Here is a 27801-nt window from a genome sequence, read left to right on the forward strand (position 1 = left end):
GTATGTTTGAAACAAAGATTGTTTGATATCATCAACAAAAGACATACGAGTGCCTATGGCTCCAACTTTAACTAGAAGCGAGAGTCCAAAGCGATGTTGTTATGGGCGAGGACAAGTTCTACCAGGCGGGGGAGAGTGCTGGTAGAGGGAAAATGAAGAACCAGTGGGCCTAGAGACCACCCTGCTTGGTGAGGAATGGAATTGTAAATGGGCTGGACGTCCATGGTAAAGATGAGGCAATGGGGGCCTAGGAATTGAAAAGTATTGAAGGTAGTGTGAGATGTCTCAAATGTAGGACAGAATGGACTGGACGGGGATGGGGTGACTAGATACGATGGAGTAAAGGTATTTGGAGATGAGTTCTGTGGGGCAGGAGCAGGCAGAGAAACATCTTGCTTTCTCATAACCTCAAGACAATCACAGAAATTTAAAATGCAATGTTAAATGGTGGATTTTAGCCAGATGCCTTGACTGGAAATAATTAAAATCCAAATATGACAGTATGTATCGATTTTATAGACTCCACAAAACATAAGCAATAAAGCAACTTCAATACTATCACTATTTTAAAACTCAAGCAATGAATTAGATTTATGTTTGGTGGAATATCACCCAATAGCACGGAATCTTAGCAAAGCTATTTGGATATAATACAAGGTAGACAAAAATGCTGGAGAAACTTAGCGGGTGAGGCAGCATCTATGGAGTGAAGGACATAGTCAAGTCAAGTCAATTTTATTTCTATAGCTCATTTAAAAACAACTCTCGTTGACCAAAGTGCTTTACATTAGTGCAGGTACTAACGTGCTACAAACGATACATACGTAGATACATACAGTGCTCCCTCAGAGGACCTCAAGAAAGGCTTGAGAGTAGAAATAAGTTTTAAGACTAGACTTAAAAGAGTTGATGGAGGGGGGTAGTTCTGATGGGAAGAGGGATGCTGTTCCATAGTCTAGATACTGCAACCGCAAAAGCGCGGTCGCCCCTGAGTTTATGCCAAGACCGCGGGATGGTCAGTAACCCCAAATAGGCAACATTTCGGGTCGAGACCCTTCTTCAGACTGATATGAGGGTGGGGGGGGAGAAGAAAGGAAGAGGAGGAGACAGTGGGCTGAGGGAGAGCTGAGAAGGGGAGGAGAAAGGTAGTAGGGACTACCTGAAATTAGAGAAGTCAATGTTCGTACCGCTGGGGTGCAAACTGGGAGAAGGTAAAATCGGGCCGTGCGGGGCTAGGGAATTATGAGGTTGGAGGCTTGGGTGGGCAGGGAGTCGGAGTTGATGAAGTCAGTGATGGTGCTAGAGATAGTGGCCTGGTGCTCGTCTGTGGGGTCATGGTCCAACAATAAGTAGGAGGAAGACAAAAATGCTGGAGAAACTCAGCGGGTGCGGCAGCATCTATGGAGCGAAGGAAATAGGCAACGTTTCGGGCCGAAACCCTTCTTCAGACTGATGCAGGGAGGGGGGGAAGATGAAAGGAAGTGGAGGAGCCGGAGGGAAGTGGGAGAGCTGAGAAGGAGAGGAGACAGCAAGGGTTACCGGAAATTGGAGGTCAATGTTCAGGCCACTGGGATGCAGACTGCCCAAGCGGAAAATGAGGTGCTGGGGGGGGGGGGGGGGGGGGGGGGGGGGGGGGCAGTCAGAGAGGAGGTTGTAAAACTGTCTTTGGAGGTAGGAGGAACATTTCTTCAAAGTAGGTATACTTTGAGGAGATATCGCAGTGGAGTAGATAAAATGGTCAAGAAGGAACGGCAGATGCTGGGAAATCGAAGGTAGACAAAAATGCTGGAGAAACTCAGCGGGTGCGGCAGTATCTATGGAGCGAAGGAAATAGGCAACGTTTCAGGCCGACGCCCTTCTTCAGAGATAGACGCCTTGTAGAGATCAGCGCACCAGACTACCACGGCACCTCCCTTGTATATTTAATATATCCCTTGGATATAATACACATTAGCCATCAATTCACAAGGAATTGATCCACTTTTTTGCTCAATAGGCTTCATCGCAGTCTTAGGAATTGTTTGAATAGATCTTAAGCATACAGATTTGGTAAAAATCAAAGCTAATGATTTATTTTCGCAGTCTTTAGGAAGAACAGTCTTAGTGTTTAGGAAGAAAGTCTTAAGGAAGAAAATGAATAAGATCAACTCATCCACAGAGGCAAATTGCATAAAATGGATTTTCACTATTATTCCATTTATCTAAATTCAAACAATAAAAATCAGAATAGCTGCAACGAACTGTAGCTAATGTCCAATAAATCTGGTTTCCTTAGAAACTACAATCTGTGAGTGTTGCAGGAGTTGTTATCAGCCACAGCACGATACAATTGTTAGAAAAGCTGGTCGAATATGCTGCTTAACGAAACAGTTCTGGGGACACGAAGTTGAATTATGTTGCTTAATCCAAGTCCAAGTACAGAGCAGATCATAAATAAAAATGCACATTAAATGCCGTAAAAGCATCTCAGAGTAAGTGAAGAAACAGTATATATGACAATCTATGGCTTTGCTTTTGAATACCTGTTCAGAGGATTTCTAAAAATATGGCAGCATTCCCAGCTACAGATGATACTAAGGATACAGTAGCATAATGGTTAAGTTATTGGACCAATATCCAGACACCTAGACAACTGATCTGGTCTCCAGTTCCAATCTCACTCTTACAGCCAAGGAAAAGGCATTTAACATTCAAGCCATGATATACATCTGGAATGAAAAGCGAGCATCAGTAATGGTGGCCATAAAAGTACTAGATTGTTGATAAAACCCACTCAGTTCGCCAATATTTACAGCAAAATAAATCTTCCTCTTACCCTGAGGTATCTAATTGACTCCCACTTTCATTCTGTCCAAAAAGACTCCATGGTTCAAATAAACATGAACAATGATTACCAGTCTTTGTGACTATATGATTTAAATTTCAGCACAAAAACATTGCTGTATGTGTTAAATAGGGTGGTCCAGAAATATATTTTTACATCATTCATTGTGGAAATCATATGCTAGTGTAAACTAACTGGACCTGAAGTGGAGTCAAGTGGACTTAAAGCATCCTACTTTACTTTAGTTTAGAGGTACAGCGGGGAAACAGGCCCTTCGGCTCACCTGATTCTGCACCGACCAGGGATCCCTGCACATTAACCCTATCCTACACACACTCGGGACAATTTACACATACACCAAGCCAATTAACCTACATACCTGTACATCTTAGGAGTGTGGGAGGAAACCGAAGATCACTGAGAAAACCCACATGGTCACAGGGAGAACATACAAAGTCCGTACAGACAGCACCCGTAGTCGGGATCGAACCCAGGTCTCCGGTGCTGTAAGGCAGCAACTCTACCATGGCGCCACCGTGCTGCCTGTACTACTTGAATAATGGCTTTGACAGCTCATTCTTGACTATCCAGGTACTCGCCACCCAACCCCTGCCACCTCCCTGAGAATCTGCATGCAGGCAGTGAAATCTCGATGCCTTCCATTGCTCATTACTAGTCCAACCAGACAAGCACCACTTTCGCCCTATTTCCAACTACTCACATTAATGAGTCACACTGCTGCGGCTTTACACAGATATCCAGAAGCTGCTGTCACCAATTCAGCCCTCTTCCAGTTTCTGACGATCTGTGAAATGCTTCCATGCAATCAAGAGAAAAAAATAATTAATGAATAGTCTAGATTTCTCAATATATTAACCATTTTTTTAAATATTTAAGCCTTTTTAAAATAAAACTAATGACATATCAGCTTTGACAGTAACGTGTATGGTCCAATTTATCAGTGATCTTTAAAATCAGCTAAAATATCAGCTAATAATGTGCTTGTTCTTTCCTTTGTCCTATAAGAATTATCCACGGTGTCTGTACAGCTAGTTTTGATGACATCACTATTATTTGATGCAGGGACAGTCTCAAGAGAATAGTTAACACTGAACGACATTGAGAAAATGAAAGGTAACCAAATCTTGTTTTTTCTTTGGGGGGGAGGGGGGGTGACGCCATAAAATCCAGGGAAACGTGATCATTTTGTCATTAGTGTTGGAGGGATATTGTTGCTTGGAATTTTCTGAGCCCAAAACTACCATCTAATGCTGCAACCGCAAAATGAACAAATGAAAATTAGCATTGCTACCTCAGAAGACATATCCAATTTCCAACCAGCTGCTGATAAAGGACCTGTCCCACTTTCATGGCCTAATTCACAACCTTTTTTACTCGTGGACATTCTTCATCAGGCTAGAAAAATGCCCTGGCTTACTTGATGCCACGTGTACCTACGACTAGCATCACAACCTACCTACGACCTCCTATGACCTCGTGATGACCATGCTGCAAGTTTGAATCAAGGGCAAACACGGCAGAGGTCGTGAATTAGGTCGTGAAAGTGAGACAGGCCCTTAAATACACTTTCAGAACAAACTAAGTGTCTTGCTTGCAGTTCCCTTGGTGTGACATTCACAGATGACTAGCTTACTTTTTTTTTTAAATCCAATCAATTTTAAGTACATTTGTCACCTATCTCCACACCGTAGAAGTGACGGCCAAATTCCTGCCCACCTCCGGGTATTCGTGCACCAGGAAGTTTGAACTAATGGATTAAACTTCCACCGCTTGTAGGTTGACAATGCCGTTTCTTTATTAGTCCAAATTAACCAATGATTCAGCAAATCGGGCCTCCCACCCATCATAAAGTAACCATTGGATCTGAGATGACAAAGGGATTGTTAAAATTTAGACAACATGAGACAACACAGATCATAATTATGAAACTGGGGAATATTGAATATTGAAGATGGGCATGGGGCAACATGGCAGCTGCCTGTATGAGGTAAAAGAACTTCAGATTTGAGCAAATATGGTGAATAATTTAGCAAAATACGAGTGGGGAAAAAAAGTCTGTTGAAAAAAAACTTACGGGAACACTTAAACTGGTACATTTTGGTTCCAAGATTGAGCTAACGTGGTCCTTTCTTATTGTGATGATTCAATGGAAAGCTGCTGTTAAGAGCCTTACTACCCATTGTCTGAGGTCGTGCGTCAAATTAATAAATTTAATGAAAAATTATCTTGTCTGTTCATACCAAAAAGCAGCAACAAGTTCAGTGGACAATTCAGTATTTTGCTTGAAAATGTCTAGCAACTGCAGTATTTGTTTTCAGATCAACAACATCCATACATGCTACCATTGGAAAACTGAATTATTCACTTAATGCCACGTTTAATTTCTTGACATAGAAAGTCATGATAAACCAAGCTAACAATGATCTTATTTCACCAATATATATAGTAGTAACTGTATTCCAAAATAACTTGTTTGACTACAAAAGCATTTGGGAGTTTGTGCAAAGCTGAATAAAAGTATATAAATGGAAGTGTTTATATTGTAAATGTTATACACAGAAACCTAGAGTTTCCCACCAGCTGTCATGGATGGATTCCTCACCCATGTCTCTTTTGTGTTCTTCTGCTCCGACTCCCTCTTCCATCACACACACAAGAACAAAGATCCCCTGGTCCTCACGTTTCACCCCACCAGCCTCCGCATCCGACACATCATCCTCTGACATTTTCATCACCTCAAAAGTGATCCCACCACTAATCACATCTTCACATCTGCATCAGTTTTGCCAAATCTGCTCCCTCGGCAATTCCTTTGTTCACTCATCCCACCCAAACCACTCCCTCCCCAGGTACTTTCCCCTGCATCCCTAAGAGATGCAACGCCTGTTCTTATACCTCCTCCCTCGACTCCATCCAGGGACCCCAGCAGTCATTCTGTGGTAACCATTGTGGGGGGATGGTTTTTTTGTGTGTAAATGATTATTTTATTCTGTGTCCAAGATGGCTGCCGGAAAGGAGAGTGTACGCTGGCGTGCTTTAGCTGCCGCTGCTCTCTCTTCATATTGTGTTTTTGATTTTTGTCTTTGGATTGAATTCTGTCTTTAATTTGTGTACTGGTGATGTCTTTACTATTTATTTTATTCCGCTTACATGTTTTTACTCTATTTGCTAAATTTTGTAAGGTGTCCTTGAGACTCTTGAAAGGCGCCCATAAATAAAATTTATTATTATTATTATTATTATTATTATTATTATTATTCTGGCCCTTCTTCAGACTAACTGTATTGATATTAACTAGGGCTCTGTACAACTGCAGAAGGACCTCATTGCTCCTATATTCGATTCATCTTGTTATAAAGGCCAACATGCCATTCGCTTTCTTCACTGTCTGCATCAGTATCATTACAAGAGTAAACTCATCTATCAACCTTTGAAAATAATTTATAAATTTAGACATTGGGGAGGGAGGGAGGGAGGGAAAGGGGGAGGGTGGGAGGGAGGGAGGGAGGGAGGGTGGGAGGGAGGGTGGGAGAGAGGGAGGGAGACAGAGACACATGAGAGCAGGTTGATAAAATGAAGACAACGAAAGCTGCCTTGCATAACACTGTACAAGTGAGTAACAGAAACAAACAGATACGGTGTAGTTACATAGATCTGTTTTGCCTTGTTCTTCTTTGTGTAGTTAACGTGTGCCCACAGAGAAAAAAAAATAGCACACGGGAAACATTTTTGAAAATTTCAGGAAATACCAACAAATTCCTGGTAATTTGGGATTCTATTTAAGGAATTTTTTTTTCGAGGTGTGGAAGCACTCCCCCCCCCCGGCATCAAACAATTTCATTGTGATAATCGTCTAACATTAAACAGAATAACATCTCCTTAGTGACAAAGGACTTGTTCACTAGATCACGGACTGCAAATTAAACAGCACATCGATAGTTCTGAGCAACAAACACAGATTTATACCCTATGTATATTAAAAAGTGTGATTTAAATGTAAACCTGTAGTCTGTAAAATGAATACCACGATAAATAACACCTAGGTGGCACCGTACCTGGCAGCCGCGCCAACAGCCTGGGTCGTCTTTTTCTTCTTTTGCTGTTTTGGTCTGTGTTTACTTGTATGTTTTTGGTGTACCTTTAGTTTTTGTATTATGTGGGGGTGGGGTGGGGGGTTAGAGGAAACCTTTATCTCTTTCCTCGACAGAGATGCAACTTTTCATCGTATCTCCGACTGCACTGCGGCTTTAACATCGTGGAGCTGGTGGTCCCTTTGTTAGGGATCGACTGCGGGAGCTCCAACCACAGGAGCTTCGACCACCCCGATCGCGGGAGTTTCGATCGCGGACAGCGGGAGCTTCAATCGCCTCGTCTGCGAAAGTTTTGATCTCCCGACCGTGGGAGAAAAGGAGGAAAGAAGGTATAAGTTATTTGCCTTCCATCACAATGGGGAATGTGAGGTCGCTGAAAAAACAAGATGGACATGCTGCCTGCACTGGTGAGGATTCGGAGGGAATGCCGTGAGTGCAGTGATCTTGGTGTTTTGCGGGGACAAAGCTCCACGAGGACATCCCGTAGTCTAGTGCGAGTGTGGATGGGTTTCTGACTGTTCAGGTGGACAGGGACTGCAGAAAGAGTGACAGCGGTTGTTCCAACTCTGGTCACATCATGGTGAAGCAGCGTGTGTATGGCCTGGACATTGAACTGATGGCTGTGGGTCTCCACTTATACTGTGTGCTCTGGGGATTCTCACACGCCGTTGTGGTGGCTGTTGAAGTCTATGTTTAATTTTTATGTGGTTATGTATCTTCATGCTTTTTTGTATGACTGTTGGCAAATCAAATTCCTTGTAGGTTTACATACTTGGCTAATAAATTAATTACAATTACAAAGTAAGCATGATGTACAAAGAGTTCTAGTTGAATTCCTGTATTCAGGAGGTCAAGTGTCCAGAAACTTGATATATCCCAGGATCTTGAAGTCAAAGGGATAGCACAAATTATAGATGCAAGGTCAAGTAAATAAAATAAGTTAGGTTGATAGCCAAAAATAGCCAAAGATGAATTAATAAATAAATATAAAAACAGGCCTCCCATACAAATACACTGCAGCCTGGGTCAATTAGTGGAAGGTGTACATCACCAGATGATTAGCATATTGGCGACCTTGGCAGCCACAAGTACACAGGGTTACATATGTAACTTAGAAAGAAAGGGTAATGTAACATTGGCCAATGCATTTGCTTATTGCATTTTTCCCCCAGTACAGATAGAGTGTCACAGAAGATTTAATTTGTCTTCATTTATCAAAGCTTGCACAATCAGAAGTGTTTCAATCCAGGTTATTGTAAACCAAAGTTGGGAGTAGACGTTGGAGTGTTTTTTCTTTTATGACCCTTGGCAATTTCACCAGGGGTGCTCAACACATTCTTCACCTGCAAAACCCAAACTGGTCATCAGAGAGAAGTTTATGACCAAAACAAAAGTGCTGCTTGGAAGTACTGTCAACAACCCCTTCCAGCAATTAGCTGATGTTTAAGAGATTCAATAGGCCATATAGCAATATTCAGTAATTTTCTCCAAAACTACTTTCTATAAAGACTTCATTCCAACCCTCCAGGTAGTCCTCCTCCGTCGTATTTACTCCATTGATTAAACATTCAGCACAAGGGCCTCATTAGGTATTTTTAAAGCGGAGATTGATAGACTCTTGATTAGTAAGGGTGTCAAAGGTTACGGTGAGAAGGCAGGAGAATGGGGACAAATATATCAACCATAATTGAATGGCGGAGCTAACACAAGTCAAATGGCTGAATTCTGCTCCTATGTCTTAAGGCCCTCTTTGTGATTATATCTACATGCTGAGCCAAGGAATGGTCAGCTGAAAACCTTTGCCACCAACAACAAGTCGCAAATGGACGCCTGACTTCCCCTTTCTGAAATACTTCCTTGGTTTTGTTGATTTTTGGAGAGAAATTGTTGTTGTGGCACTATTCAACCAGGTATTCCATCTAACTCCTCTACGCTAACTCATCACCACCTATGATTTGGCCAACAATAGTGGTGTCGTCCACAAATTTGTAGACGGCATTAGAACTGTGCTTAGCCACAAGGTCATGTGTGCAAAGAGAGAAGAGCAGGAGGCTCTGCATGTAGCCCTGAGATGTACCTGCATCGATGGTCAGTGAGGCGTAACCAATTGCACTGATTGGGGTCTGCCGATAACATCAAGGGTTAGTTGCAAAGGAAGGTATAGAGCTCCAGGTCATGGAGCTTGGAGGGGACGATAGTATTATATGCCATGCTGTAGCCGATGATCAACAACCTAACATAAATATTTGTTATCCAGATAGTCTAGAGCAGAGTGGGGAGCCAGTGATATAGCAAATGCTATTGACTTTGCACCAAAGGCAAATTAAAGCAGACCCAGATAATTTCTGAGGCAGACACAAAATGCTGGAGCAACTCAGCGTGACAGATAGCATCTCTGGATTGAAGGAATGGGTGACGTTGAGTTGAGAACCTTCTTCTATCCAGAGATGCTGCCTGACCCACTAACTCCAGCATTTTATGTCTATCTTCGATGTAAACCAGCATCGGGAGAGAAATGGTGCAGGGGAGACAAAATACTTTGCCTTCCATCACAGTGAGGAGGAGATCCACTGTAATGGATGTTTGTGTAAATTGAATTGTGTGTCTTGTAGGAATTGTTTTGTTTGTACGGCTGTGGAAACGGAGTTGCATTTGAGCCTCACCGAGGTTCAAATGGCATGGAATAAATATTGTATTGTATTATATTGTATCTGCAGTTCCTTCCCAATCATTTCTGAGGCAGTTGATTTGGCCATAAAGTAGTCCATTGCGGTGGATGCACATCGTACTAGGCAAGTCATTGAGGCAAATCACCATGCACTTCTTAGGTATCGGTACAATAGATGCCCAAGAGCAGCTCCAATGCAGGACTGAGGCAGGCCAGTGGCTGGCAGCCTGCGGGGATGAAAGCAAGGTCAGTGGACAAGATAGACAGGGGCACAGCAGGGAATGAGGAAGGGCTGTTGGATTAACTTGCATTTATTTTAATGTGGGAAGCCCAACGGGTATGGGGGATGCACTCAGTGCATGCATCGGTCTGTGCACTACGACGTTATAGCTATTATAGACTGGCAGCCTTATGTTCCAGGGTACAGGTGCTACAGGTGAGATAGTGGTAGGGGTAAGAGGGGGTGATGTTTTATTGATCAAAGAGAACGTCAAGGCAGTAGTAACACAATATTACTGATGGTTCATGTAGTGAAGGATATGGGTGGAGTTGAGGAATGGGGGGGGGGGGGGGGGGGGGGGGAGAGACGATCACTTCGTAAGGAGTGCACAATTGGCCGTGAAATAATCAAAAGGAATTAGAAGAACAAATATGTTGGGAGATTGCAGGCAGCTGCAAGACTAACAGGGTTATGATAGTAGGGGGTTTATCTATATATTTTACAGTCCCTATATAGACTGGGACTGTCAAAGTGCCAAGGGCTTAGGCAAAGTGAAATTTGTCAAATGTATTCAGGTTAGTTTCCTCAGGTAATATGTAGTGGGCTCTACAAAAGAGAGGACAAAACATGAGTTTTAGGAAATTGGGAAGGGCACGTGACTGAAGTGTGAGTGAGAGCAATCACTGTTTTATTAACTTTGAAATAGTTATTGATACAGACAGGGCGGGGCCCACAAGTTAAAATTCTGAAGTGCAGGCCAACTTCGATGGTATTAGACTGGAACTTGTTAAAATGTTGGGGAAATCAAACCAGGGCAGGAACTTCACAGTGAGTGCCTGGTGAGTGTTGTGGAATTGATGGATCTCAATCAATCAATCAATCAACCTTTATTGTCATCTTGCAAAGCAACAGTTGTACAGTGCAAAATGAGAAGACATTTCCCAGGGATCGCACATAAAACGTAAACATTTCACACATAATAACAGTAAAAACAATCCAGTCCCTGATGAAACAGTATAAATAATTAAAAGCAGGTAAAACAGCAACATTAAAATACAGTAAAAACAGTCATTAAAATCTCCAGGGCAGCTGATTTGAGTGGCCAGTGCCAGAGTTATTAAATTGTCAGTGCAAAGCAACAGAATCAGGTGGAGTGACTGTTTAACAGCCTCACAGCCTGTGGCAGGAAGCTGTTTAGCAGTCTGGTAGTCGGGGTTTTGCTGCTACGGTATCTCTTGCCTGATGACAGGAGATCCAGGTGTGTGTGTGGAGGGGGTGCAGTTTGTCCTTAGCTATTCTCAGAGCTTTTTCAAACAGCGGCTCTGGAACAGTTCTTGTACCGAGGGTAGGGAGACGCCAATGATCCTCTCTGCTCCCCTCACTACCCTCTGCAGAGCCTTCCTGTCTGAGTAGTTACAGTTGGAGTACCACATGTTAATGCAGTACGTGAGTACAGACTCCACTGTGCCCCTGTAAAAAGTCCTGAGGATGTTGGGTGGGAGTGAGGCCTGTTTGAGTTTCCTCAGGTAGAATCAATGTACAGGGAGGAAGTCAAACAACTGGTGGACTGGTGAGGCAACAACAATTTAGCATTAAACATCGACAAAACAAAGGAGATGATTGTCGACTTCAGGAGGGCGCAGCCAAAACACACACCCCTCAATATCAGTGGCACCACGGTGGAGAGTGGAGAGCATAAAGTTCCTCGTAGCGCCAATTACAGATAGTCTCACCTGGTCCAGGAACAACACTAGGAACCAGAAGAGCAACTTCTTCACACAAAGGGTGGTGGGTACATGGAACTGCCCGTTAGAGGAGGTAATTATGGCAGTTACAATAACAACATTTTATAAACATTTAGACAGGTACATGGATAGGAAAGGTTTAGAATAAGGGACAAATGCAGGTAGGTAGGACTAACATAGATGGGGCATCTTGGTTAGATTGATGGGGCATCTTGGTCAGCATGGACAATTTGGACCAATGGGCCTGTTTCTGTGCTGTATGATTCCATGCCCTTTCGAAGCAGGTAGGAGCCTTAGACTGCAGAAGTATTGTTGGTCCGCACAGGTCTTTAGCACTCGTCCCAATGCATCTTGGGCACCACACATCTCCTTGATGCACCTTCTTGAAGGATACTCTGACATCAGCCTCCAAATCCAAGATTCCAGGATCATCGTGGGCTCCGGAGGCTTGTGCAGTTATGTCTGGGTTGCCTGGGTTTCAGCAACTAAGTTACAGAGAAAGGTTGAACAAGTTAGGGCTTTATTCTTTGGAGCTCAAAAGGTTAAGGGGGGGACTTGATAGAGGTCTTTAAAATGATGAGAGGGATAGACAGAGTTGACATGGATAAGCTTTTCCCACTGAGAGTAGGGAAGATTCAAACAAGGGGACACGACTTGAGAATTAATGGACAGAAGTTTAGGGGTAACATGAGGGGGAACTTCTTTACTCAGAGAGTGGTAGCTGTGTGGAATGAGCTTCCAGTGAAGGTGGTGGAGGCAGGTTCGTTTTTATCATTTAAAAATAAATTGGATAGTTATATGGACGTGAAAGGAATGGGGGGTTATGGTCTGAACGCAGGTGTATGGGACTAGGGGAGAATACATGTTCGGCACGGACTAGAAGGGTCGAGATGGCCTGTTTCCGTGCTGTAATTGTTATATAGTTATATGTCATTGTTCTCCTTATTGAACGTCCATGAAAAGCATCGGGTTCATCTAGACATGCTACAGCTCCTCCACGAGCCAGTTTTGTATTATAGGTGTTAGCGACAAGCCCTGCCACATGTTTCGCATCTGCCTACGACTCCAGCTTAGCGAAGAATCATCACTTTGTCCTCTTGGTAGCCTTTAGGAATAGTCTACAGGGGGTGAGAGCCAGCGCTGTCACAGTTGCTGAAATGATGATGGAGCTGGTGAATTAAAGCTCGAGAAAGGTTATGTTGATGGCAAAGGTTCTTCCTGTTACTGTTCCCAGATGGCCGACTAAAAAGTTTTGATGATCATCTAGACAGATCTGTCATCTGATACAGTTCACTCCAGCAAAGATTGGCATGTTGCATCCTGCAATCAGATCTAACACCGTATTTCAAATCAGGATTGTCATCTTCAAAGATAGTAATCAGTTGCTCAACACCTGCCTCCAAAAACCACTGCATGGCAAGCCGTTTTGATCGTACTGCGGTCTGTTTCAGTGCAGCTGCCAGCATGGTTGACAATGATCTCTGTTGACATAGATGTGCTGGGAAACTCTACTGCAGCAGCAGTTGTAGAAATAGATGAGATTGTACCAGTCATGCACAACAAAATTACATTGGAATCTGATCTTGTTACAATACAATGCAATTATTATCGAGGACTCTTACACTCTTCCTTTCTACCTCTTAACTATTGGTCAAAATAAAAATTAGTTAATAAATCAAGGGTGCGTACGCTTAAAAAAAACATTTAAAAAACATGGCAATAATGCGGCAACTCTCCTTCATCCTCCCACCCTCCTATCGTCTTGCAATTATCCATTACCTGGTATTTTGGACCACCGGGTGGCGCCAGCAATGGCTGCCTCGCCAGCAGTCTGTCTATCCTTTCCTTCTTTGTGTTTAAGTAGTACGTGTTAAATGTATGTTTTTAGTGTTCTTTAGATTGTTTTATGTGGGAGGGGGGTTTTGGGAGAAACTGTTTCTAATCACTTACCTCGACGGAGATGCGATTGTTTCCGTATCGTATCTCCGTCCGCACTGCGGCCTAACATCGACAAGTTGGAGGCCTTTGCTGGAGACCGATTTCGAGCGCTCCACCGCGGGGAGCCTACAGGACTTTAACATCGCGGAGCCCGCGATTCCTTTGCCAGGGATCGACCTCGGAGCTCCAACCGTGGGTGCTTGCGGACTTAACATCAAGGAGCCCGCAGTCTCTGGTCAGAGGCCGACTTCGGGAACACCAAACCGCGGGAGTTTCGACCGCCCCGACGCGGACATTTCGACCGCCGGCTGTGGGAGCTTTGATCGCCCCGATGGATGGTTAGACTGCCCCGACTGCGGGAGAAATAAAGAGGAAGAAGATTGGACTTTTTTGCCTTCCACACCGTGAGGAATGTAGGGAATCTGCTGTGGTGGATGTTTGTTAACTTTTATGTATTTGTGCTGCCAAAAAGCCAGTCCTAGCCCAGTCCTAATGTGGAGATCGGAGAAGCAACAATCAATCAGCAGGGAGAAGAGATTATTGGCTGAAACCCGTGGGAAAGAAGGTGAATCAGAGGGAAAATACAGTTTTAAACTGAGGAATTTGATTTGTAAATTGGTGAATCAGGTAATTTATCAGCCAATATAAGCAAGGTTGCTCTTGGAGAGCAGCTTTGTGAGGTAGTGCCTTGAGAGAAAAGTGTGAGTCTTTGGCTCGAGAGTCTTAGGAGGATACTACGCAAACATCTGAAGAGGGCGGGACGCGGTGAATACATGATGGGTAAGATGAGTCGGTGTGATGCTCTCGGGATGTGGGAGGCTAGGGACACCGGTGGAGCCTCTGGCTGCTACAAGTGTGGTAAGTGTGTCCAGGTTCAGCTACTGAAGGACCATGTTGGGGAACTGGAGAAGCAGCTGGATGACCTCAGGGCCATCCGGGATAATGAGAGTTTCCTGGACAGGTCCTACAGTGAGGTTGTCACGCCAAGGATACATGGAGAACGAAGGTTTGTGACTGAGAGAAATGGGAGTAAACATGGAGTGCAGGAGACCCCGGTGGCTGTGCCTAATGTAAACAGGTACTCCCTCTGGGGAGCTGTCGGGGGGAGACAACACTTCCAGTCCGAGCGGTGGACAGGTCGGTGGCTCCAATCCTAGAGATGAATATCGACCGGCGAGACCGACGTTGGGCAGAGCCATAGTGGTGGGCGACTCCATTGTCCGAGGTGCGGACTGGAGATCCTGTGGCAACAGGCAAGACTCAAGGATGGTTTGTTGCCTCCCTGGTGCCAGGGTTCAAGATATCACAGACCGACTTCAGAACATCCTCGAGAGGGAAGGTGAACAGCCGGCAGTAGTTGTGCACGTGGGTACGGACGACATCGGGAAGAAGAGGAAGGAGGTTCTGCAACGCGAGTTTAGAGAGTTAGGAAGAAGACTGAAATGTAGGACTTCTAGGGTGGTTATCTCTGGATTGTTTCCAGTACCACGTGCTAGTGAGGACAGGAACAGGGAGATTGGGGACCTGAATGTGTGGCTGAGGGGCTGGTACAGGGAGCAAGGATTTAGATTTATAGACCACTGGGGTCTCTTCTGGGGTAGGGGTGACCTGTACAAAAGGGACGGATCACACCTTAACTGGAGGGGGACCGACGTTCTGGCAGGCAGGTTTGCTAGGGCTACACATGTGGGTTTAAACTAAATAGTGGGGGGGAGGGATTGACAAATTGAGAGTATAAAGATGGAGTTAAAGGGGAAGTGAGTACAGGAAAAGTTACAAAAGACTCCTGAATTAATGGGAAGGAAAGTTCGAGAAGGGATAAGAGAGTACGGTCAGGGCCAATTGTAAGCGGTGTGAGAGGGGAGGTGAATACCAAACTCAAAGTGTTTGAATGCGCAAAGTATAAGAAATAAAGTGGACGAGCTTGAGACTCAGTTAGAAATTGGCATGATGTTGTGGGAATTACAGAGACATGGCTGCAAGAGGGCCAGGGCTGGGAACTGAATATTCAAGGATATACATCCTATCGAAAAGACAGACAGGTGGGCAGAGGGGGTGGGGTAGCTCTGTTGGTGAGGAGTGAAATTCAGTCCCTTGCAAGGCATTGAAACAGGAGACGTGGAGTCAGTATGGATTATCCTGCGACCCCCCTCCTCTCCATCCCACACTGATCCTCATTCCTGCCTCTAATCAGTCCTCACCGACATCCCCTGTGTTTCCCCCCCCCCCCCTCTATTCATCCTGCACTGATCTCCATATTCACCTCTCCATGCACCTGCCACTCCCCATCAATCCCATATTCACCTCTCCATGATTCTCCTGCCCCCTCCCCATCAATCCCACACTGGTCCCCCAATTAATCCTGTAATGACCTCCCTTCCCATCCATCCTGCACTGCCCCCCCCCCCCCGTCATCCTGTACTGATCTCCCCATTCATCTTTACTGACTGAACGCCCCATTCATCCTGTACTGATCCCCCCCATCCATCCAGTACTGATCTCCCAATTCATCCTGTAGTAATTCCCCCATCCATCCTGTAGTGTCCCCCCCCATCCATCCTGCACAGACCCTCCGATCCACACAGTACTGACCCCCCCCCCCCATTCATCCTGTACTGATCTCCCCCATTCATCCTAGGCTAACCCCCCCCCCATCCATCCTGTACTGATCTCCCCCATTCAAGAAGAATGGGGGGGGGGATCAGTCTGAAGAAGGGTCTCGACCCGAAATGTTGCCTATTTCCTTCGCTCCATATGATGCCTCACCTGCTGAGTTTCTCCAGCATTTTTGTCTACTCCCATTCATCCTGTAGTGATCCCCGATCCATCCTGCACAGATTCCCCCATCCATCCCGCACTGATCCCTCCATTCAACCCCATTGTCATCCCTCGCGCTCTCCCCTCACAATTTTACCTATTCCAACCAACACGCACTAATTTCCCTTCCTCAATCCATCCAGTCCGCACTGATTGCCTTCTCAACCCCCCCCCCACCGCCATCTATCCCGCACTGATTCACACCACCTCCCCCCCCTCGCCCCAATTGTGCTGGAAATGTCTTCAGAGTGAACATTGACTATGTTTGATAACGGAATGCAATCAAATGTGTTTTATTTCCCAATGTTATTATTTGTTTTAGTCCATAAAGATGGATTAAATTGTGAACACGTGAAACATTAAAACCGCAGTGTTCGATTGTCACTGCTACTTACCATTGACACTTTATTACATAATTCATTTTAACGGCAAATCAATGCTCTTAATATGGAGTATCAGTACTGTAGCCATTTAATGAGCAACATTCACAACTATACGTTGGATTTATCCAGGTTTTACTTCTACAGTCAGTCATATACATCACAAATTTGGTCGGGAGATATTTCAGTTGAAATTTTAACGTTAATTCTGAAGTGGGAATGATGGAAACAGCGTTTATCAACAATTTTTGTTTTAATCTGGTGTATACAAACTAGGTATCTTCATTACTGTTCACAACACATACATCTAATCTGAATCTGGTAATGTGGTGTCTTGACAGCTTTAAACATTTTACCAAAAGAACATTTGCTGCATTTATGTCCTTTGGCCATCTCTTGTCAGTTAGTGTAATGTTTAACCTGTCAGATGGGTATAGTCAGTTTTAACAGCTATTATCATAAAATGCCTTTAGAAATTTCCTTGCAACCTGTATATTTTGTTGTGGATAAATTATGTGGAAAGCGAGAATGTTTCTGTAACAATAGCAATAACGACCCATGCTATGGCCTTGTCATGATAATTTTCGGTCCTTCACAGAAAACATGCTTGCATCAATCTGTAGTGTGCATGGTTAAGCATATATATTACCATGGTCCAGGATTTATTGACACAGGTTGATCATACGCTGAATAATCCAACCACATTTTTGTTTAGAAGTGGAAAAAAATAATAGAGATTGCATTAATTGCAATGTGTAAAAAGAGTTGAGATACCGTATTATATCATGGTATATATATCATGTCTTGATTGGTGAATATGTTTAGTTTGTGACTTTATTTGAAATAATATGTGAATGTTTCATTGAGCATAATTCCGACTGGTAGCTACGCACTTCGTCCGAGCACATTATTGCACGCGTCATGCAAGCCATCTTAAATGACCACCTAAACTGTCATTTGGCAACCTAAAAAGCTGCCTAGGTTGCCCGGCTGGCAACAGGGAAAAAAAGTTAAGTGAGAGCCCTGAATACGGGGAGAAAAGATGAGGTACGCTATCCAAGAATATAAAGGAGGATAGTAAAAGCTTCTTTAGGTAGATGAAAAGGAAAAAATTGTTAAGACCAAAGTTGGACCCTTGAAGACTGAAAAAGGTGAATTCATTATGAGGAACAAGGAAATGGCAGATGAGTTGAACAGGTACTTTGGATCTGTCTTCACTAAGGAGGGCACAAACAATCTTCTTGATATACTAGTGGGCAGAGAATCTGGGGTGACGGAGGAACTGAAGGAAATCCACATTAGGCAGGAAATGGTGTTGAGTAGACTGATGGGACTGAAGGCTGATAAATCCCCAGGGCCTGATGGTTTGCATCCCAGGGTACTTAAGAAAGTGGCTCTAGCAACCGTGGCGCATTGGTGATCATTTTCCAATGTTCTATAGATTCAGGATCAGTTCCTGTAGATTGGAGGGTAGCTAATGTTATCCCACTTTTTAAGAAAGGCGGGAGAGCAAACGGAATTATAGACCAGTTAGCCTGACATCGGTGGTGGGGAAGATGCTGGAGTCAATCATTAAAGATGAAATTTGGATAGCAGTAACAGGATCGGTCCGAGTCAGCATGGATTTACGAAGAGGAAATCATGCTTGATTAATCTTCTGGATTTCTTTTGAGGATGTAACTAGGAAAATGGACAAGGGAGAGCCAGTGGATGTAGTGTACCTGGACTTTCAGAAAGCATTTGATAAGGAGATTAATGGACAAAATGAGGGCACATGGTATTGGGGATAGAGTGCTGACATGGATAGAAAATTGGTTGGCAGACAGGAAACAAAGAGTAGGAATTAACAGGTCCCTTTCAGAATGGCAGGCAGTGACTAGTGGGGTACCGCAAGGCTCGGTGCTGGGACCCAGCTATTTACAATATACATCAATGATTTAGATGAAAGGATTCAAAGTAACATTAGCAAATTTGCAGATGACACAAAGCTGGGTGGCAGTGTGAACTGTGAAGATGATGCTATGAGAATGCAGGGTGACTTGGACAGAGTGGGCAGATGCATGGCTGATGCAGTTTAATGTGGATAAATGTGAAGTTGTCCACTTTGGTAGCAAAAACTGATTTGTGTACTAATTTGATCTCCTAATTTGAGGAAGAACATTCTTGCTATTAGGGAGTGCAGCGTAGGTTTACAAGGTTAATTCCCGGGATGACGGGACGTCATATGCTGAGAGAATGGAGCTGCTGGGCTTGTATACTCTGGAGTTTAGAAGGATGAGAGGGTATCTTATTGAAACATATAAGATTATTAAGGGTTTGGACACGCTAGAGGCAGGAAACGTGTTCCCGATGTTGGGGGAGTCGAGAACCAGGGGCCACAGTTTAAGAATAAGGGGCAAGCCATTTAGAACGGAGATGAGGAAACACTTTTTCCACACAGAGAGTTGCGAGTCTGTGGAAATCTCCATCTCAGTGGGCGGTGGAGGCCGGTTCTCTGAATACTTTCAAGAGAGAGCTAGATAGGGCTCTGAAATATAGCGGAGTCAAGGGATATGGGGAGAAGGCAGGAATGGGGTATTGATTGGGGATGATCAGCCTCGAAGGGCTGAACTGCCTACTCTTGCACCTATTGTCTATTGTATGGCTATATAGTAATTTGCATATTACTGTACCTTAATTGCTACACGTGACAATAAAAGACCTTTACAACATTTAATTAAAATTATCCTAGACTAAGCCATAAATGAAACATCAGTCTGATGTTTTGTAAGCTTCTCTCCCCTTCACCAAGTGATCAGCAATAATAAAAAATGTTTATTTTAAAATGTAATGTAAAAGAGACACGGTTTTGGTATCTACAAGCACAATGTGTTGTTTTGTATATAATTATTATGGGCGATGTTGCGGAATAGGGAACTGCATATTTCCACAACTTTAATGTTAACCATTATGGGGCCACTTTCTGTCATCGCAGAACATATATTGGATACTTATCTGGATCTCCATTTACGTCAGTTTTCAAAAGCTAGCGGCTAGTTTTTTAAATTACTCTTTTGCAGTACATTAGAAATCACTGTCTTGTTCTTGCTGCAAGGTTCCTTTGGGAAATGACTGATGGCACAAGCCATCCACTGGATGTAACTATTCCCTGTCACCACTGCCCAAATAAGTTTATGAATGACACCCTCCTCTTCATATTAATTTCAATTCTGTCTGTGACATTTATACAACTCCACAATAACATTTTTGAATTTTACATAATACACTGTATTCGTCCAGAATCCAAAAACAGTTTTGCCAGTAACCATAGAAATAACTGAACAACAGTTACAGATAGATCAACTTTTCTCAAGAATTTTCTCACCAAATCTTCAAGATTATTAATATATCGATAACTATAAGCATATTTGTTATTTCATCCAGATGAGTTTTTATTACCACCATTGGACAAGCAAAGTGGACTTGATGGGCTGAATGGCCTACTTCTGCTCCTGTCACCCATGCATCCTGGAAATTAATCATTGAACTACATGCACATTTTCAATGTCGCTTGCAATATACTTAAAACCTAGATTTTATTACTTCTTCAGCCCCACACAACTACCAATATTCAGTGTACATTTCATTCCCAACCCAATCCTCAGCCTAAATGCTACTACTCTCCAATTTTACAGCATTAGCTACCACTCTGCATTTATTTCATACCAGTGCCATATTTCTTTCCCAAACCTTGCCTCATATACAAGCTGTCCATCTGGTATTCAAATAGTATGCATAGTCAGCACTCCCATTTACATGGAGCCCTTCAAATAGCCCTTGCTTTCCCTCTCTATCCCCTCCCCCTTCCCAGTTCTCCCACCAACCTTACTCTCTCCGACTACATTCTCTTTGTCCCACCCACCCCCAACATCAATCTGAAGAAGAGTCTCGACCCGAAACGTCACCAATTCCATCTCTCCAGAGATGCTGCCTGTCCCGCTGAGTTATTCCAGCATTTTGTGTCTACCCCCCATTTACATAATTATTTTTAAATAGTTTTTTTTAATAAAATGTTAAAGCAACTTTAAGATATATAACTGAATTAAATACAAAAGATATAATGCATGAAAGTATAATTAAATTAATTTTAAAAAGGATAATTATAAGACAATGTAAACTGATAAACTAAGACTTAAAATTTAGTTAACTTTGATATGACCATGAAACTTTTTTATAACAAAAAATCAATGCTGCAAGGGAATTCAAGTATAATGGTGAGAAAATTGATGTATGTTCTGCTTCTATACAATCCATCCATGGTATCAGTAGACAACAAGTATACAAAATGTAATAATATCACTTGACAGTGCATGAACCTTCAAGCTACTCTGGACTTGCACTAATTCATGTTTATTTTGTATCTTATTCGAACACTGATAAAACAAAGCTTAATCAATGTCCAAAGCACATTCTAACCATATGGCAAACAGTTAAACCTTGAAAAGAAGCCAACTTTACACAAGTTCTGGGGAAATAAGTCAACTGTAAATGACCTCTCTCGCTGGGCACAAAAAGGAACTAAATGGCCACCTCCAATTGTGGAGGCCGATGTTGAATGAAGGATTGAAAAGGGGGAATGATGGACCACGTGTCTCATTTACGCAACCCTTGAATAAATGACCCGAGTCACTAGTTACTGGGCAGGGGTACCTTCAACAAGCCTTCAGACGAGGCCTAATAAAAGAGTGGTCATCAAGATCACCAGTGGAGATAACCCACGAATCACCATTGCAGATGGAAACCCAGGGTGGAACTCTCAGAAGATTATAAATGCCATAGGAGTACAACATGTAGCATTCACAGGTGTAATAATGGCTTTTATGCCAAGAATATGCTTAACACTTTGGCAAAGTTGGTTGCTGTAATAGTTTATCGTGTGGTCTGCTCATGCATTCAAAAAGTAATTTTCCACTAGGAGTTCGACATCTCCCTAGCATCAGGATCATGAGTGGCACCGTGGAATGAAAGCGAATGCCCTTTCCGCTCCGTTGCTAAGGGTCCTTGACTGCAGAAGGGATGGGGAACACAATTTTCCACCAGTTTCTGGATTGATCAATCAAACTTAACAATTGGCTTAATTAATTAGTCAAATCTGCCTGCTCCTGCCCCACACATTGCCCTCGCAGTCCCATAGCACTTCATCAGAACAGATGCAAGTATCATGTTCGGTAGTTGTTGAGGCATTAACTAATATAAAATAACTTTGCAAGCATATTGATTGGATTCAAACATACTGCACAAAAGTAGCATTATTCAATGACTCAGATAAGAATTTTGATAGATAATTTACAGAATGCTTGATGCATTAGAAAGCTTAGTTGAAAAAACAGAAACAACAGCATCAACATTTTAGCTGCGTGCATTTTCCCACTAATCAGAATCCTAGACATGGGTATACTGATGTAGAAATTGCAGCAGCCGGTTTTCAATGTGAGAGACCATGCAAGAATTTAGTACAAACGTTGCGCTGAGCTTGGAAACCGTCCTTTTCAAGAGGTGCCCAACACGTTCATGACCATGTGGACAAACAGACTGAACAACACCTCATATTCCACCTGGATAGGTTATATATGGCATTGACCGTGGCATTTCCTTTGTCATTAGTAATGCGCTGAATTGACAAATGTTTTATTCAAAAATGTTGCGTGTACATCCTGTACTGCAAAGAATTCATCGTTGACTCTGGTTGATGTTCTCTGATAAGAGAAGGATCCATAATCATTCCTATTTGTATTGAGAGTACAAGTTAGTGAAGGATGAGGGGATATCTTATAGAAACATATAAAATTATAAAAGAACTGGACAAGCTAGATGCAGGAAAAATGTTCCCAATGTTGGGCAAGTCCAGAACCAGGGGCCACAGTCTTAGAATAAAGGGGAGGTCATTTAAGACTGAGGTGAGAAAAAATGTTTTCACCCAGAGAGTTGTGAATTTATGGAATTCCCTGCCACAGAGGTCACTGGATGGATTTAAGAGAGTTAGATAGAGCTCTAGGGGCTAGTGGAGTCAAAGGATATGGGGAGAGGGCAGGCACGGGTTATTGATAGGGGATGAACAGCCATGATCACAATGAATGGCGGTGCAGGCTCGAAGGGCCGAATGGCCTCCTCCTGCACCTATTTTCTATGTTTCTATGAAGTTGCAAATAAAACATGATGGAAGTATTTCAGTTTAATAAAAAAAATTTCATCCGGAGGCGGGAACAGTTTCTCTTTCCACGGATGCTGCCTGAACCGATGAGTGTTTCCAGCATTTCCTATTTTTACTTCAGATTTCTAGCATTTGTAGCCTTAATTTTAATTTCTTTTGAAAGATACCAAATGCACATTGCTTATGGCTTTGATCACAACTAACAGACATCTCTGATGGAGTCCATTGTTTTCTTGAATTTCTAGTTGTGCCTATAGCAGGTGACAGATTTCAAGAAGGATGGCACGATGACGCAGCTATCTTACAGCACTATCCTGACTACGGGTCAGAATCAGAATGCCGTTTATTTTCATTTGAACGTAAATTCAAACAAAATTACGTTTCTGCAGTCGTAACAACAAACAACCAAAAAACCAAAACACACAATTATTACAATTCCACACAAACATCCATCACGGTGAATCCCCAAATACCTCCTCACTGTGATGGAAGGCAAAGGTCTTATCTCTTCCCTGTTCTCTGTTCTTATTCTTCTTCCGGAGTCAAGCAGTCAAACTGCTGCATCAAGCTGATCGAGGCTCTTGATGTTAGATGTTGGAGCCCCCGGGCGGGCGATGGCAAATCCCGCGGCCGTTTAAGCCGCGCCAGTCAATGCAAGGCCCCGCTCCGGGTCGATTTAAACCCCTCGATTCAGGCGGGCGAAGTTTGCCGTTCCGAAAAGCAGTCTCCCACCAGGGACCCACGAGCTCCCGATGTTACCGTCCACAGGGTCTGCAGCTGGAGCCTCCGAAGCTCCGAAGTCGGGTCGCAGCTGCGGGCCACCACAGCGATCCGCACTCCGGTCGGCCAGCTCCGCGATGGTGGGTCCGCAGGCTCTGCCACTGGAGACCCAGGTCAGTTCCAGTTGGAGGCCATCGATGTTAGTCCTAACGACAACGGAGACTCGACAAGGAAAAGGTCAGGTCCCCGTACAGGGAAGAGATTTAAAAGTTCCCCCCCCCCACCCCCCACATATACACAGCTAAAAATAATATAAAAACTAAAACCAAGATATCCACTTAACAGACAAAAAGCAAAAAAAGACAGACGGACTGCAGAGGCCGCTGCCGGGAGGCGCCGCCCTCTTGTGCTGTTTGTACAACAGTGTGTACATACAGGGTGCTGTCTGTACAGAATTTGTACATTCTCCCCATGACCTGCGTGGGTTTTCTCTGAGTGCTCCGGTTTCCTCTCACACTCCAAAGATGTACAGGCTTGTAGGTTATTTTGCTTCAGTATTAAAAAAATGGACATTGTCCCTAGTGTTTGTAGGATAGCATTAGTGTGCAGGGATCTCTGGTCAGCACGGAGTCGATGGCCACTGTATCTCTAAACTAATTTATTTTTAAACTACACATTCCTGTTGAAGACATCTCATGTAATGTTCTTGTTAATGCGTAGGCAAGATTCTTCTTTCTCTTTCAGGCTCCTCCCTCTCACCATATCTTCCGGCAGCTTGTCCAACTCTGTAATTTCATAGTCAACAAATATTCCAAGGAAAATGCCTACTAATACATCCATGTTTCAGACAACCACATTGGAACCTTAAACTTACCAAAAGTTTCTTCCACTTGCTGCGCCACTTGTCTAGATTTCCATTAGCAAAACTCTAGAAAGTAGCAAGCACTTGCAGAATCAAATCTGAGCAAGAACAATCAGCAACCTAGATAAGTAGATAATCACAATTTACAAAGTGAGCATTAAAGCCCTGTCCCACTGTACGAGTTCATTCAAGAGTTCTCCCGAGTTTGCCCTGATATGAACTCGGAGATTTACGGTAATGGCCGCTCCTAGGTACTCAGGGCTCTCGTGGGCATTTTCAACATGTTGAAAAATCTTCGAGTCTTCCCGAGCTTACCGCGTTTCCCGAAGATGTGCCATCTTCCACATCTCCTCCAGTGTCACGCAGCTCTACTCCTACTCTCCCTCCCCAGACAGAACAAGGCTACAATGCTCCTGGTTCCCACCTTTCATTTCACCATTCATCCCATCCAACAAATCATTGTCTGACATTTCTTCCAGCTTCAACATGATCCTTCCACCTTCTACTTTCCAGACACCACTCTCCCCTTAACTCCTCGGTTCATTCATGCATTCTTGTCCAACCTGCCAACTCTACAGGTACTTTTCCCTTGCAACCGCAGGAGATACAACACCTGTCCCTACACCTTCTCTCTCATTGCCATCCAGGGATACCAAATGCCTGATTTGGCTCACAATTGCAACCATTTTGACTTCCTTTCTGTCCTTGGTCCCATGCAAATCAGAAGCACAGCAGCTCACAACCCAATGGTATGAATACTGAATTTCCAATTACAAAATAATACTTCCACCCCCCCCCAGTGTTCACACATTTCTCCCACCACACTAGTCACTGTTCCTACCCCCTCCTCCATATGCTCATCTCTCTGCTCTGAATCCCATATTTGCAATTTATCCCGCAAAATGTTTTCTTCCACAGGCCAGGAACAAACCAGAGTGGCAATGTTTCTTCAATACAAAGCATACAATCTAAATAACTTAATAGTTATTATAACACGTTGAAATCATGTTTATAATGTTGAAATCAATTAATTTCTAATGTCATTGTTATCCATCCACTCAACATTTTTCACCATCATGAGTTACTTCACTTACAAGAGTTTAAAGTGTAGATGCAAATTTGGTACTTATGCAAAGTTCAATAACAGGCTGAAGCTTGCATAAAATATCAAAGCACATTACATCAATCATAAATTCACACTAAAAAAATAAATTATTGCCCAAAGAAATCATTTAAAAGAATGGAAGATTTTTATGGCTGCCAGTCTCAATTCAATCCTTGACTTAAAAGAGCAATAGATTTCTTGATCAGTACGGGTGTCAGAGGTTATAGGAAGAAGGCAGTAGAATGGGGTTAGGAAGGAGAGACAGGTCAGCCATGTATGAATGGCCGAGTAGACTTGATGAGCCAAATGGCCTAATTCTGCTCCTATTACTTAAGACCTGTTGTGCTCAAGATTGGAATCTTGAGCATTAAAGGAACTGTTGGAGGAACTCAGTTCATCAGGTTAGGGATTTGCCAAGATGGAGTTCATGGCCCTACCCTCAGAGCCTGTGCAGACCAGCTGGCAGCAGTATTCACACACATCTTTAACTTCTCCCTCCTCCAATCTGAGGAACCCACCTGCTTTAAAAAATAATTATCATCTAAAGAAAAACAAGCCTTAGTGACTAGTGGTCCGACATCTACCATCATGAAGTACTGTACTTTCGAAGGCCGGTCATGGTGCACATCAACTACAGCCACAAAAGATCCACAGCAGAGGCCATCATCTCCCAGGCCATCCCTCATCATTGGAACATCTCCATAACAAGCACACCTATGTCAGACTCAAGGAACCCGACCCAAACCGTCACTTATCCATGTTCCGCAGAGATGTTACCTGACCCACTGAGTTATGGCAGCAGTTTTATTGTAAGCCAGCATCTGAATGCAAAGCCCTTTGTCTTCTCCACATCACCACCCGCATTTGTGACTAGCTTCGCCCTACTATCCCCCACCTGATTCATCTGCCAATCAACCCAACTTTACCTAGATCCACCCATCTTTTGCCAGCTCTTGCATCTCTTTCTACCAGATTCTCCCCTGTACTCCAATCTTGAAGAAGGGTCCCCATCCAAAATGTTATCAGTCCATTTACCTCTGCAGATGCCCTATGCCCCTCTGAATTTCTCCTGCAGTTTGTTTTTGCCCTTGACCATATAGTTTCTCCGCTATTCGAGTCAATTTGTAGATAATACTATTGTGGGCTTATAGCACAATGGATAGGAAAACTCAGATTTCCACAGAAATTAAGGAAGGACATTTTCACAAAATAAGCAAACTCAAGGTGGATTAATGTATCTATACAACAGGCCCGTTGATCTGAATAGTCCATTTTATGTGCCAGTTGGCAATATGTCACAAATGTAGGTAATATGGATATATCAGTGAAAACCAAAAATACTGGGATTATTTGCAAGTGTAACACAGAATCTTGAAAACCTACAGATGGAGTTAGAGAATGTGATATGCAGTTCAAAATTTCTAATTATTTGTGCAAATGAGAAGTTGGGAAGTTCTCAGCTGCTGTGATCAATCTTTCCTACTATATAGTGGTTTGGTTTATTAATATTGCCATGTGTCCCAAGATAGTGAGAATCTGTGCTTCTGTGCTACTCAGTCAAATCATATTATGCACAAATACAATCATGTCATACACAGGTAACGCAAAGAGAACAATAGCAAAATGCAGAATGTGGTACAAGAGAAGAATAGGGTGGTTTACGAGATGGATACAACTCGAACCTGTACAAAATGCCCCCAAAGTATATGCAGCATTAAATACATGACCTTCAGATATCACCTGAAAATATTAAATTAGTCATTGCAGAATACTCCAAGGATTAAGTACACGAATTTCGAACAGATGGTCGATGTCTTACAAGGGGATACATTTCAATGAATGTCTAAAATCTGAAGAAGGATCTCGACCCGCAACATCACTCATTCCTTCTCCCCAGAGATGCTCCCTGTTACTCCAGCTTTTTGTGTATATCTTCAATGAATAATCATATTGGTTTCACGATGGTGACCATACTATATGTAACGAAATAAAATACAGGTGCACAACCTTTTATCCGGTGTTCCAGAAACCGAAAAGCTCCGAAAACCGGCCATTTTTTCCAGATGTCGTCTGCGCACCAAAGCTCGCGTTTGGCGCCAAACTTGACCCGAAACGACCCACGGTCAACCCAGGTCTGTACTACTGTAGTGGCTGCCTCCTCCCCGGAGACCGGGGAGACACTTAAACATCTGTAAATCATTGCTTAAATGTTAGTCAGTT

The 27801-nt window shown here is 43.2% G+C and overlaps 1 protein-coding gene across 7 annotated transcripts in view; it reads right to left on the bottom strand.

The window, feature by feature from the left end:
- The window catches only part of LOC129695699 (spindlin-Z), a 77349-nt gene that overhangs the window by 41648 nt on the left and 7900 nt on the right, over positions 1 to 27801 (bottom strand). For 3 of the 7 annotated variants that reach the window (XM_055632888.1, XM_055632887.1, XM_055632889.1), the window contains exon 2: positions 3546 to 3639. The exons of the other annotated variants lie outside the window; for them this stretch is intronic. The gene's annotated coding sequence lies outside the window, so the exon portion shown is untranslated. The remainder of the gene's footprint in view (positions 1 to 3545; positions 3640 to 27801) is intronic. 7 annotated transcript variants of the gene reach the window in all.

Source organism: Leucoraja erinacea, chromosome 3, assembly GCF_028641065.1.
Source record: "Leucoraja erinacea ecotype New England chromosome 3, Leri_hhj_1, whole genome shotgun sequence".
Lineage (NCBI taxonomy): Eukaryota > Metazoa > Chordata > Chondrichthyes > Rajiformes > Rajidae > Leucoraja > Leucoraja erinaceus.